The sequence below is a fragment of the Trifolium pratense genome, linkage group LG2 (genome assembly GCF_020283565.1).
Source record: "Trifolium pratense cultivar HEN17-A07 linkage group LG2, ARS_RC_1.1, whole genome shotgun sequence".
NCBI lineage: Eukaryota > Viridiplantae > Streptophyta > Magnoliopsida > Fabales > Fabaceae > Trifolium > Trifolium pratense.
The window spans coordinates 66,769,456-66,783,471 of NC_060060.1; the positions used below are offsets into that span (position 1 = coordinate 66,769,456).

Sequence of the window (14,016 nt, forward strand, 5' to 3'; positions counted from 1 at the left end):
TCACCTAAAACAGTTATTATGATAATAAAAATACCTAATCTGAACATCTAACTTTTAAGCATATAGAAAATAAAATGAAAATGAATAACGGAAATAGAATACGTATGGAATTGTGAGGAAGAATTACACTTGACCTAGCCAGCCATGTGAGCACATCTCGATCTTGTGGGTTCACCATGAACTCCTTATGAGAGGGAATCATGAAGTCGGTTCACATAATAACGGCGATGCGGTGGCATTTTGGGGGAATTTCCTGCATGACAAAACCCCTATTTTGGGGGAATTTCCTGCATGACAAAAGTGATGATTTCAGTGACATTTTTAAAACCAAGAGGAATTGAAAAATTAAACACAACCACAATGACAACCTGCTATCACAACATACACCAGTTTTCATGCAGAATTTTTCAGTTTAGCAAAGTAACAAAATAAAACCTGTCCCAAGTAACTTACTGAGTTTAACTTCATTCAGCCAATATGCATTCTACGGTTGTTCCTACATTTGAACAGGTTAGATCTCATCTACCACATATGAACTCGAAGCATGAATTATAGAAATAATCAGCAAGCAAACACCAGAACCCCAACACTAATTAAGAATAATTTGTTTCAAATTCATAGGTGGCAACAGAATAATTCAAAGTCAATGCATGATCAGTTCAAACAAATGAAAGATAAGAATAGTTACATACAATAAATGAGAAGCACAAGAAGTTTCTAAGTTTAGGGAGGGACAACTTTAATTATTCACCTACATTATTCACCTATGAAGCAATACCTTTGATACACCCTCGACAACTTTAATTCCTCTAATGTGAAATCAACTGCCTCTGGGACTTAACTATTTCAATAGATAGGCATCGAAATACAGATCTGATATATACATGTAGTCAAAGTTGAGCAACACTAAGAAACAATTTTGGCTGCACATTTAGTTGTTTGACAAGGTTATCTATCTATGCTAGTTTCACTTGCAGCAACAAAAATGAGTATTTGGTCTCTAGCTAGCTTCATGTGATTGGATTCAATTTATCTTCGTTGTCTTTCCCATGGCCTTATAAAATCTTCCTCCTCAAACATATATCTAGAGACCAATATCTCAATCCCCAGCCTCTACAACCAGAAGTGGAATAAGAATCTATTGTGAAAAAGTAATGTGAAAACCTACATAACGAGTTGAAGATACTGCATTCAACACATGAAAGTCTCAAACTACATTAATAAAAAAATAAATCACAATTTTTTTTCAAAGTTCACGGGTTAGCATTTTGAAATCATAAATTTCTAACTTAACACAAACTATTCCGGGTTTGACCAGGTTCATTCTAGGCTATTAGAAAACGCTTCTAGTTTATTCATTGGGATGATCGGGTCGAGTTGTAACAATGTACTTATACTCTAATAGCTTACTAACTAATATATGTATTCTATCTCAGTTAGTAAGCTAAAAGAAATGGATGCAATTCATAGTCACGGTACAGAGATGGCAATTAATGAAAGGACAGCAGATTCTAATTCTCCATTATTCTTCTAATTTAGGAGAAAAATTCTTATTATTTTTATATCTCAAATGGCTGGAAAATAGAGAGAGAAAATAATAACAAAAGAAGTGGCAAATCAACATAATAAAAAAGTGCCAAACCATTGTTGTCCAGACTCCAGAACTCCTCGTCCTTGGGGAGTGCCAAACCAAGCTAACACAGAAAGACAACAACTTCAACGCTATCCTAAATCCCAAAACAAATACACACATTAATAGGCTGACTTCCCTGTAACATCCACACATAAATGACCAGTTTAACAGAAAGTATGACAAACCTCTTCCTTCCACAAATTCCATTGCAAACCACACATTTGCAGGTTAACTTTTCCCTGGAACATCCACACAGAAAACTCAAAGGAACTGACCAAAATAGATGCTGAGTATCAAAACAAAGACTGAAATGTAAAGAGTCTTAAAAGAGATGACCTGACTAAAGTCTGCAGAAGACGATGATTCGTTGAAACAAATTTTCATCCTTGTAATACAGACGAGTCCTTAGAGCACTGTAATGAAGAGGGTATTTTTACAGGAGTATCAGCACAACCATCATAAATCCCAAATAATGATTTATTTTTTTTGACAATAAATCACAAATAATAAATTAAAAAAACATAAAATAAAAAAGAAACTAAACAGTAAAAGAAGGGCAAAGAGTTGTTCCAGAAGTCGTCTCTCCAGAAAGTTAACAAGTACATTATGAAGATAATGTAACCAAGTTGTCGAAAATTTTCATCTTGGGAAGAGAAATGATTTATTTCATCTTGAGAAGAACCGAGAAACATGGATGCAGAAATGATCAAATACAAGTTTAGATCATCAAATTGATGCCATCAGCAGTTTAAATATATAACACGGCCAGCAAAACATGATGATTCGTGTGTGTGCTCCTTAATTTGTTCACAGGATGATACGCTATAATAAATAGTTGATAAATAAACACAAGAATAAAGAAAGTAGATTAAAATAGTTATCCAAACCAAGTCAATGATCAGAAGATCATAGTTACAAAGAGTGCCCCACAAGGTTGTTCAAATTTTTTGCATTGTAAGATTATAGGTGAAAAACTTAAGGCTAAACTTGTCAGTTATATAACCACCAACCCTCACCGCACATCAATAGGCTTACCAAGAAGACAGGACACTAAAACAACATAAGAGAATATCTTGATGCTCCATGCTACGAAGAAAGTTAATATCTTGACAACCAACGCTGCAAAAAAACACATTCACAGTTCGATTCGTTTATCTTGCATCGAAGCCAAGAAAAAAGGAATAATGAAGAAGAACTCACAGATGAAATTTGATTTTTCTATCTGAAGAAATTCATTATTATCTGATGAATCAATGGTCGATATCCGAACTTCGACTCGCTGCAAAACATATAAACGCATATCTTGATTATCCAATGACGAATTATATTCAATAATCTAACAATTTACAAATAATTCTTGATAACCGATCCATAAAAGAAGATTCATGAAAATTGTGAGATCCATGATATATCTATAATTCGAAAAAAGTATATGAAAACGCAATCCATAGCGATCTCCATGACAGCAGCCTATTGAAGAAAACAAGAACAGAAAATCCTGAAATCGAGTCATCAGAAAGCAAACATATGTGATCAACAGATCTCAAGAACAGGAAGAAAAGAAAAGGCATGTTTTATTTATCCAAGGCTGAACGGAAAGTAAGAGGTATGACCAGTTTTATCCGAAGGAAAAAGTAAGATGTATCACCAGTTTATCCAAGGCAGAACGGGAAAGTGTGTACCTCTGCCTGCCACACATTTATACACTATTTCCCCTGCAACACCTGCACAAAAAACTCAAAGGAGCTGACAAAAGTAGACACTGATTATCCAAAAAAAGATTGAAATGCAAGAGTCTCAACAGTAATGACCAAATTATAGCCCACCAACAGTAGTGACTATAGGACAACCTGCAGAAGATGATGACAAACCAACCCAATATGTGCAGGATGGTTCAGATGGGGGTCATCAAGTCATAAGACTTAATATATTTTTAAAATTCTAAAATAATATTTATATAATTAAACAACATTATATTCAATAAAATTTCAACATTTAGACTAAATTCTATAATTTAAAATTCAGCATTTGAATTAAATTAAACACTGATTCAACACATGAAAGTTTCAAACTACATTAACAAAAAAACAAAAACAAAAAAAATCACAATTTCCTTTCAAAGTTCACCGGCTAGTATTTTGAAATCATAAATTTCTTACTTAAAACAAACTATTCCGGGTTTGGCCAAGTCCATTCTAGGCTATAAGAAAACACTTCCAGTTTGGTTGATTCATTGGGATGATCAGGTCGAGTTGTAACAATGTACTTATACTCTAATTTACTAACTGAGATAGGTATTCTGAGATAGGTATTCTATCTCAGTTAGTATGCTATTAGAGTATAGGTAAAACACAACCAGGAAATAATTGAAGTCTATCTCAGTTAGTATGCTATTAGAACAGGAAATAATTGAAGTGTATCTCAGTTAGTATGCTATTAGAGTGTAGGTAAAACACAGCCAGGAAATAATTGAAGAAGATAAAAGAAATGGATAGAATTCAGTCACGGTAGAGATCACCAAATGAAAGCACAACAACACAAATGATTGTGACAGATACCAATTTAGGAAAGGACGACAGATTCAAATTCTCAATTATGCTTCTAATTTAGGAGAAAAATTCTTATTGTTTTTATATCTCAAATGATTAGAAAATAGAGAGAGAAATTAATAACAAAAGAAGTGGCAAATCACATAATAAAAAAGTGCCAAACCAAGTTGTCCAGAACTCATTGTCCTTGGGAGTGCCAAACCAAGCTGACAGATAGACAAATACACACATTAATAGACTAACTTCCCTGTAACACCCACACAGAAATGACTGGTTTAACAGAAAGTATGAGGAACCTCTTCCGGCTACAAATTCCATTGCAAACCACACATTTGCAGGTTAACTTTTCCCTGTAACATCCACACAGAAAACTAGATGTTGAGTATTAAACCAAAGACTAAAGTGTAAAGAGTCTTAGAAGAGACTACCAAATTAAAGCCTGCAGAAGATTATGATTCATTGAAAAAACTTTCCATCCTTGTAATACAGACAAATCCTTAGGCCACTGTAATGAAGAGGATATTTTTATAGCAGTATCAGCGCCACCATCATAACTCACAAATAATAATAATAATAATAATAATAATAATAATAATAATAATAATAATAATAATAATAATAAACTAAATAGTAAAAGAAGGGCAAAGAGTTATTAAAGAATATCGCTTTCCAGAAAATTAAGGTGTACACTATGAGGTAACCAAGTTACCAAAAATTCTACATCTTGGGAAGAGAAATGATTTATTTCTTACAAACTTCAGCACCCAAAAACTTCAACATCAGCTTGTACACTATCAAAGAACAATTATTCAGCTCAAATACATATACATATAAGTAAAACCTGAACAATTATATCTCATTCTTGCCCAAGCTTACAGAGAAGAATCAACAAACATGGATGCAGAACATGATGGTACGTGTACTCGTTAATTTGTTCATAGCATGATACACTATAACAAATAGTTGATAAAAAAACACAAGAAAAAATAAAGAAGAGTAAAATAGTTACCCAAAGAGTGCCCCACAAAGTTTTTCAAATTTCTTGCACTGTCAGGTTATAGGTCAGAAACTTAAGGCTCAACTTTTCAGTTATATAATCACCAACACTCACTGCACATCAATAGGCTTACCGAGAAGACATGACACTAAAACAACATGGAGAACTAATGAAGTGTACAAACTTAATTGCTAGATACTACATAAAACATTATTATTCTTTTTAAACACACTACACTGTAATCAACAGCTACACGTTTCAATTCACAATTACATGTTACTCAATTGGAATGACTACAGCATGTTGCCAAAAAAATTAAATGCAAAACAGTGTTTTGAAAACACCTATATGTGATTGTGTGAAATTCTTGAGATAGAAAAAGAACATAGATTTTAACAGAGAATAGGAAATCAAAACTTAAAGCTTGGGGAGGGAAAAGTGATGTAGTCTAGAATCTTAAATGCTTCATACTTGCGTTCGTGCTACAGATAAACAAAAACTACAACACTCTCCCAAAACAAATACACATGTAAGCCAAAAATTACCTGTTTTATCCCAAGGCTGTATGAAAAAGTATGTAAACCTCTGCCTGCCACCGGTTCCGCACATTTATTGGCTGAAAGGAAAGCAGGTGAACCTCTCCCCTGTAAAACCCACACAAGTAACTTAAAAGAACTGCAGAAGTAGATACTAAGTAAACTAGCTGAAATGTAAAGATTCGTAGAAGATATGACCAGATTAAAGCATTCAGAAGATGATCATTCACTGGAACAAATTTTCATCCACTTCTCACATCATGTACCCATACCCAATTTTCGATTCCTCCTAAATACAGTAAAATGAAGCGGATATCTTATTAGCAACATAAATCACATATAACAATAAATATAACAAAATAGTAAGAGATTAACTGAAGCCTCGCCCAACAAAGTTAAGTTATACCCAACAAATAGATGATCATAAGAAAAAACATCTAAGGTAACGGTGGAGACGAATGCTATGGCCAAATCACTGATCAACAAGGATTTTACGAAGTTGTCCTGGTTTCTCAAGAATCGTGGAAATTTGACTGTAAGATTACATTGTCAAAAACTTATGTAAGAAAACCTAATGTGTAAAGGAGTACTAATTTGATAACACACGGACAATAAAACTCCAGAGAATAAATTATATGAAAATGATTACCAATCAAGAAGAGTGTGATAAAACGAACTTGATTGTTTGATGCTACAAAGCAAGTTATTGCTTCAAACAGACGACATGGCAGAAAATATATGCAGTTTCAATTCACAATCCAACATTTAGTTATAACCATGTATCAAGTATTGCAAAGCATTTACCATTATCCGATACTAAATTGGAAGCACCCTAAAACAGAAAAATCACATGAGAACTCCAGCATTATGCCAACAAATTAAGGCCAATGCTAGGGTGGGAGACCATGACATGTCTCTCACCGGTGCATCATATGATATGTGGATTGGATTGAATGTGTACATGATATTATGGTGTACTGTCAGTATTATATTATTTATATTTTTTTGAAAAAAAAAAGTTTTAAATTTTTCTGGAAAAAAGTTTTCTATCTTTTTTTCGGGCACAAAATTTTCGATTTTTTCTTTTGGAAAAAAAGTTCCTAATTTTTGGGGGAAAAAATTTCGATTTCACATAAAAGCAATTCCAGAGTTTTTCTGGGAAAAAAATTTTCCGTTCTTTTTTCGGGAAAAAAGTTTCGGATATTTTTCAAAAAAAAAAAGTTTTTGTTTTTTTATGGAAAAAGTTCAGATTTTTCCCAAAAAAAATTTCCGATTTTTTGGGAAAAATAGTTTCGAAATGTTCACCTAAAAATTATTGTCGATACAAAAAAGAGTAAAAAAATAGAAAATATTTGAAACTTTTTTTTCCGAATAAAATATTGGATCTTTTTCAGAAAAAAAATCGGAAACTTTATTTTCGGAAAATATCCGAATCTTTTTTTTTTGAAAAAAGAACGAAAACTTTTTTGTTCAGCAAAGACTCCGGAATTGTTTTTTTCTAAAATCGAAACTTTTTTCCTTAAAAATTTGGAACTTTTTTTTCGAAAAAAAAAAAACCGAAATTTTTTTTCCAAAAAAAAAATGGAAAAATTTTATCCGGAAAAATTGAAAACTTTTTTTTTTCAAAAAAATTAATAAATAATATAATACTGACAGTACACCATAATATCATGTACACATTCAATCCAATCCACATATCATATGGTGCACCGGTGAGAGACATGTCATGGTCTCCCACCCTAGCATTGGCCACAAATTAATAGTAAAACTGATCAAGATATCATGAAATCAAAACCACATCCTCTACTGCAACACCAAAGAGTAAATAAAAAAACCAAGAAATATATGCTATAAATCAACAAAAAAAAAAGATTGATACGAATTAAATTTTTTTTTTTACTAAAGATCGCAAATCAAATCTCGAGGCTGCATGCTATGAAGAAAGTCATTATTTTGACAACCCACGCTGCAGAAAAACACGTTCACAGTTCAATTCGTTTATCTTGCATCAAAGTCAAAAAATAAGGAATAATAAAGAACAACTCATTGATGAAATTTGATTTATCTATCTGAAAAAATTCGTTATTATCCGTTGAATCAAGAATCGATATCCGGACTTCGGCTCACTGCAAAACATATAAACGCATATCTTGATTATCCAATGAAGAGTTTATTCTTATTGGTCACATTATAAGCACAAATGAATCTAACAACTTCAAGAAAGAGTTCAAACTATTTCACTAAAAAACAAAGTAAGAATAGAAAAATAAGAAAATGATTTTTAAAGTTTCCAAAACACACAACCTTGGCTCCAACCTTCAGACTTCATGCTTCAAGTATCATATATATCTACAATTAAACTAGGATAGTAGCCATATGCTGGCCAAAAAAAACCCCAATGCAGTGTTTGACAATCCTAACAAGAATATTAGAAACAACAGGCTAAGCTTCCGACTTAACTAGTAACATTCCACTACGGAATTATCAGAGAGTTATTTCTTACCTTTAAATGGGACTTGATCTTTCCAATTATAATTTATTGATCTTTTTGTAATAAGGACAAGTCCATAGCTCATAAAAAAAAGGAAAAGTCCATTACTACATTAGATTATTTTTTATTTATTTAACAGTAGGATTATGAAGCTATAGTCCCTGTAACATTTGTATCCTATATTTCTAAGCCTATTTTCCTGACATTAGATTTACAAGACTTGGATTTTGTGATATAATTCATACCTTAGAAACTGAATCAATTGAATAGTTATCTCCAAAGCCTAGGATCCACCATTTCTAAGACCTATAGGATTTGACCCATCAAAAAGTACATCATCAAAAAAATGAAACATTAGAAATGAACAATATAGTTCTTAAATTTTTAATGTAAAATAACAACAAAGCCCTAATAATTCAGCACCCATTATCACAGCTCCTTTAGCAGAAATCAGTTCATACACAACTTCAAAAGCATATACATCTAATTTGGAAGATACACTACTATATACATATCTACAATGTAATTGCAAGTTCCCATTAAATCTATCCTGCATTAAAACTTTAATAGGATTATGCATGGTAAGCTATGCAGCAAATAGTATATCAAAGAGATCACAAATGATTCGCTCTGACTTCTAGTGGTTTGGGATAATACCAAACATAATAAACAAAAAAATGAAACATCAGATTTGGAAACCCAAATACAATAATATTCAATCTCAACCATAATACATCACCGAAATTTTAAAATCAAAGAATGCCACTGTCACTGTCATATACCATATAATTCATACCTTCTTGTGGAGAGCATTATGAGCATCAATGATCAGGGGATAACCAACACAAATGTAGGCACAAACTCCCCACTGTATCAAACAGAAGCTCAATACAAGCTGACTTGTAATGGGCATAGCAACTGTACCAAAATTCAAACACCACACCGAAGCACCCTGCTACTGCCTTGTAGGAACAGATCATAGACAAAAATGCTATTAGAAATTAGAAATAAACCAGGATAAAGCAAATCAGTAGAAGAAAATTAAACCAGAGAACCACATTGAGAACCACTATTTTGGGATGAAAGAGCAAACTACACATTGCATATACATCAAGAACAAAAAGCAATTCTGAAATGTTTGTCAAAGAAAAACACTAATCATGAAGAATAGATAAATCCTGAAATTCTGAAATTTGCCTAATTCACCTAAAACATTTATTATGATAATAAAAATACCTAATCTGAACATCTAACTCTTAAGCATATAGAAAATAAAATGAAAATGAATAACGGAAATAGAATACGTATGGAATTGTGAGAAGAATTACACTTGACCTAGCCAGCCATGTGAGCACATCTCGATCTTGTCGGTTCATCATGAACTCTTTATGAGAGGGAATCATGAAGTCGGTTCACATAATAACGGCGATGCGGTGCGGTGAGAGCATGGTCAAAACCCCTGTTTTGGGGGAATTTCCTGCATGACAAAAGTGATGATTTCAGTGACATTTTTAAAACCAAGAAAATGTGAAGCACGAAAGTCTTGAATGATTGGTAAAATGTATTCCCACAATCAAGAATCCTAATAGATTTTCTTGCCTACACAATCAAGAATCCTAATAGCATAGTTATATATTTAATCTATTATCAACTATTGATTTTTCAAGAAAAGATGAAACAATTACCTTCTCGTGGAGAGCATTATGAGCATCAGTGATTAGGGGATAACCAACACAAATGTAGGCACAAAGAGACTCCCCACTGTGTCAAACAGAAGCTCAATACAAGCTGACTTGTGATGAGCATAACACAACTGTACCAAAATTCAAACACCAGAACCGAAGCATCCTGCTACTGCCTTGTAGGAACAGATCATATCATAGACAAAAATGCTATTAGAAATAAACCAGGATAAATGCAAATCAGTAGCAGAAAATTAAACCAGAGAACCACATTGAGGAAATCAGCGGAGGTAACGGAGCTGTAACTACCACTATTTTGGGATGAAAGAGCAAACTACACATTGTATATACATCAAGAACAGAAATCAATTCTGAAATGTTTGTCAAAGAAAAACACTAATCATGAAGAAATAGATAGATCCTGAAATTCAAGCAATTAAAGTTACAGCGTCAAAGACAAAAGAAAAATCGTTAACTATGAAGTGAAGACTCAGGCTCTGTTTGGTAACACAAATAAGCTAGCTTATAGCTTATTATATGAGCTTATAAGCTTGTTTCAAAAAATTAGAGGTGTTTGGTAACAAGCTTTTTGTACTAGCTTATAGCTTTTTTTCAGATGCTATTTCAAGTAGCATTTGAGCTTATAGCTTATAGCTTTTTACACTTTATTCCAATTTTACCCTTTAATTTAATAACTACCCACTCTAAAAAAATAAACTACCCACTATCAATTATGTAATTTTATATTTAATAACCACTTTAAAAGCTAATTTTACCAAACACTTTAATTTCAATAAGCTAGCTTTTCAGCTATCAGCTATAAGCTAGCTTTTCAGCTATCAGCTAGCTTATCAGCTATCAGCTAGCTTATAGCTTATTTTTACCAAACAGACCCTCAGTCCAGCAATTGAACTAAATGAAATATGCTTGTATACATTACTCAACAACATAATTCAGATACAGGAAAAGTTATTCAGTTTGAACTGAAAAGTTTTAAACAAGTTTAATAAAATTATAGGACAAGGTAAGTAAGTATGATTTGGCAGTTTAATTCATGGCATAACTACATAAAGGTGCAAGTAGATTAGCTGAGTTAACGTGCAAATAGATTTAAGCGCTACATCCCTACATAAAGACCAGTCAATTTTTTAAAATTCAACTAACAAGAAGATGTAACCAACAAAGGACTAGCCATTGCCTCTTTCAACCAAAACTCATTTCCCCTAAGTTGTAACATATTTTTTCAAAGTAGTTTTCTACATACTTCCCCTTCCCTCCACCTTATACTGCATCTCAGCTCCTAACTCTCCTTTTTTATTACCTAGCTATTAACTCATGTTTAAAATAGTGCTAACTTCTGTTTTTGTATACAAACCCCAAAAGTGAGCATTTCTAACCCCTTCCAATTGATCATATTCCATGGTATTACTCCTTATGTTCATTAATAATTTCTACAAAAGTATGCATAACATGGTTACATACCCAAGGAGAGAGTCCAAGGAGTATATGTTCTAGCTACTAATTCCAAATCAAAGTTCAACAGTTATTCAATTCCTAAATACTCAAGCCCTATCTGAACAGTCCCCAACCAGAACATATGCATCTTTTCACTTCTACGAGCAAAAGGGAAGGTGAAGGCAAAAAGCAGATGACAAAAGGATACGAGAACTCGCAAAGCAATGGTTGACAACGAGACAACAACACAACCATGCAAATAGAAATTAGATAACCATACAACTTGCAGGAAATTCAACTGCGCCATAAATCCACCCACATAATGACTTTGTTATATAAAAATAAAAAATAAATCACTTGTTGATCTAAACCTTGTTGTATAGTCATGTTGGCATATATATATATCAATAATAATACATGGTATTTCAATATCACTTGACAAATCAAAATCCAAATTTGGAAATTAGAATAAAATAACTTATAGTCAACCTCTTCTTAATTCAAGAAAAGCATATGCACACACCGTTATTAAGCATAAAAAATGAATGGACTAAAATTTGCCTAATTCACCAAAATCAGTTATTATAATAATAAAATTACCTAATCTGAACACCTAACTTTTAAGCATATAGAAAATAAAATGAAAATGAATAACGGAAATAGAATACTATGGAATTGTGAGGAAGAATTACACTTGACCTAGCCAGCCATGTGAGCACATCTCGATCTTGTGGGTTCACCATGAACTCCTTATGAGAGGGAATGATGAAGTCGGTTCACATAATAACGGCGATGCGGTTCGGTGGCATTTTGGGGGAATTTCCTGCATGAGAAAAGTGATGATTTCAGTGACATTTTTAAAACCAAGAAAATGTGAAGCACGAAAGTCATGAATGATTGTTAAAATGTATTCCCACAATCAAGAATCGTATTAGATTTTCTAGCCTACACAATCAAGAATCCTAATAGCATAGTTATATATTCAATCTATTATCAAGTATTGATTTTTCTTTCAAGAAAAGATGAAACAATTACCGTCAATTGGATTAGTGAAAGCGAAACCCTGAGAATTCAAAATTACCGAGAAGAAGGTGAATACTTTCGAACGAAATCAAAGTTAGCGTCAAGTGCTTTCTCGGTTCCCAAATACGAAACTGAATCGAAATTGATGAATTACACACACACAAAAATGTAATAAGCGGCGGTGATTGAAGATGGATGTGGAAAAACGAAATTGAATCGAGTAGAATCCATCAACGAAACTGACGGCGGCGGTTCCCAAAAACGAAACTGAATCGAGTAGAATCCATTAACGGCGGTGATTGAAGATGGATGTGGAAAAACGAAATTGAATCGAGTAGAATCCATCAACGAAACTGACGGCGGCGGTTCCCAAAAACGAAACTGAATCGAGTAGAATCCATTAACGGCGGTGATTGAAGATGGATGTGGAAAAACGAAATTGAATCGAGTAGAATCCATCAACGAAACTGACGGCGGCGGTTCCCAAATACGAAACTGAATCGAGTATAATCCATTAACGGCAGTGATTGAAAATGGATGTGGAAAAACGAAACGTTAGGGTTTTGTTTTGTGTGGGGTGGGGAGAAGAGAAGAGAACAAGAGAGCCGTTGGGACTTGGGGAAACAATTGTATTGAACACACACATATAAATAAAAAGAGTGATTTTTACATTCAATAAATTAAATATTTATTTTAAAGATTTTAATTTTTTAAAAATGAAATTCTATTTAAAATAGTTTCTTTTTAGAGAATTTTTTGAAATTTTATGACGTAAAATAATTTGTAACAAAATGATGAATTACTTAAAACGACGTTTTAAGAGAAATTGTTTAAACTGATTTTTCATTTAAAGCTTTTATAAAAAAATTCTTTGTTAAAAAAATTAAAAGAAAAACAAAACACTACGAAAAAAACATTTTTAGAAAAAGCCAATACAAACATGTCTGATTCTTAGTTAGTGTGTGTCTTAGAATGCAGACTAGTTTGAGCTAAGGTAATTTTTTAGTGAATTTAAATTCTTTTATATTTTTTTGTTTTGATTATTAATTTAATAAATTGCCAAGAATTATAAAGAGAGAAAATCGGTGGCACAAAATAAATTATGTCGTTCAAAAGTTTGTTGGGTACTACAAAATAAGTTGTGGCTACCCAAAAAAGCAGAAGTTCGTAGAGATTATTTAAAGATGAACATGAAAACTTCACATTTGAAGATGCATGAAGATTATTTAATGATGAACCCAAATGCTTGCAGGTTTAACGAAACCTTTCGCAAAAAAAACACAACAAAGAATTAAGCTTCATAAGCATATTAATCTTCTTCTAACCCATTGACACCAACGAGCAGCAAATATAATTCACCGTAATCTAAAACAAGTTTTATTATTAGGCCTTATAAAACAAAAAATTACAAATAACTTATAAAAACACCATAGTGTATATATATTTTACTTCATGTCCTGATTAATTTCTAATTATTTTTTGTATACTCAATTAAAGTAAAATTTAATTTTATCATAATTTATTTCAATAAAAAAATTCCAATTTTTGAAATTCAATATTCTTCTCGTTTTCACATTTATATATTATGTATATTTTATTTTATATTTTTCAAAAATATTTATTTTAACTTGGTATAAATATATCAACGTA

General features: G+C 32.3%; 2 long non-coding RNA genes across 10 annotated transcripts; both read right to left on the reverse strand.

The window, feature by feature from the left end:
- Positions 1-257: 257 nt before the first annotated feature.
- Positions 258-3,998, reverse strand: LOC123906404. 3 transcript variants are annotated; one of them, XR_006808881.1, is made up of 6 exons: positions 2,834-3,022; positions 2,669-2,752; positions 1,819-2,046; positions 1,643-1,727; positions 454-496; positions 258-287 (listed from the first exon to the last, which is right to left on the reverse strand). It is a non-coding gene; the product is annotated as an uncharacterized LOC123906404 (long non-coding RNA). The 3 variants fall into 3 exon arrangements; XR_006808880.1 differs by lacking the exons at positions 258-287; positions 454-496 and adding an exon at positions 3,282-3,998 and having other exon boundaries at positions 765-1,727; positions 2,834-2,912; XR_006808879.1 differs by lacking the exons at positions 258-287; positions 454-496 and having other exon boundaries at positions 765-1,727.
- A 54-nt stretch (positions 3,999-4,052) lies between these two features.
- LOC123906405 lies at positions 4,053-12,989 on the reverse strand. Of its 7 annotated transcripts, XR_006808884.1 has the most exons (7): positions 12,379-12,989; positions 9,892-12,166; positions 9,003-9,683; positions 8,452-8,512; positions 5,725-6,004; positions 4,611-4,687; positions 4,053-4,532 (listed from the first exon to the last, which is right to left on the reverse strand). It is a non-coding gene; the product is annotated as an uncharacterized LOC123906405 (long non-coding RNA). The 7 variants fall into 7 exon arrangements; XR_006808885.1 differs by lacking the exon at positions 4,611-4,687; XR_006808886.1 differs by lacking the exon at positions 4,053-4,532 and having other exon boundaries at positions 4,541-4,687.
- Between the last annotated feature and the right edge of the window lie 1,027 nt (positions 12,990-14,016).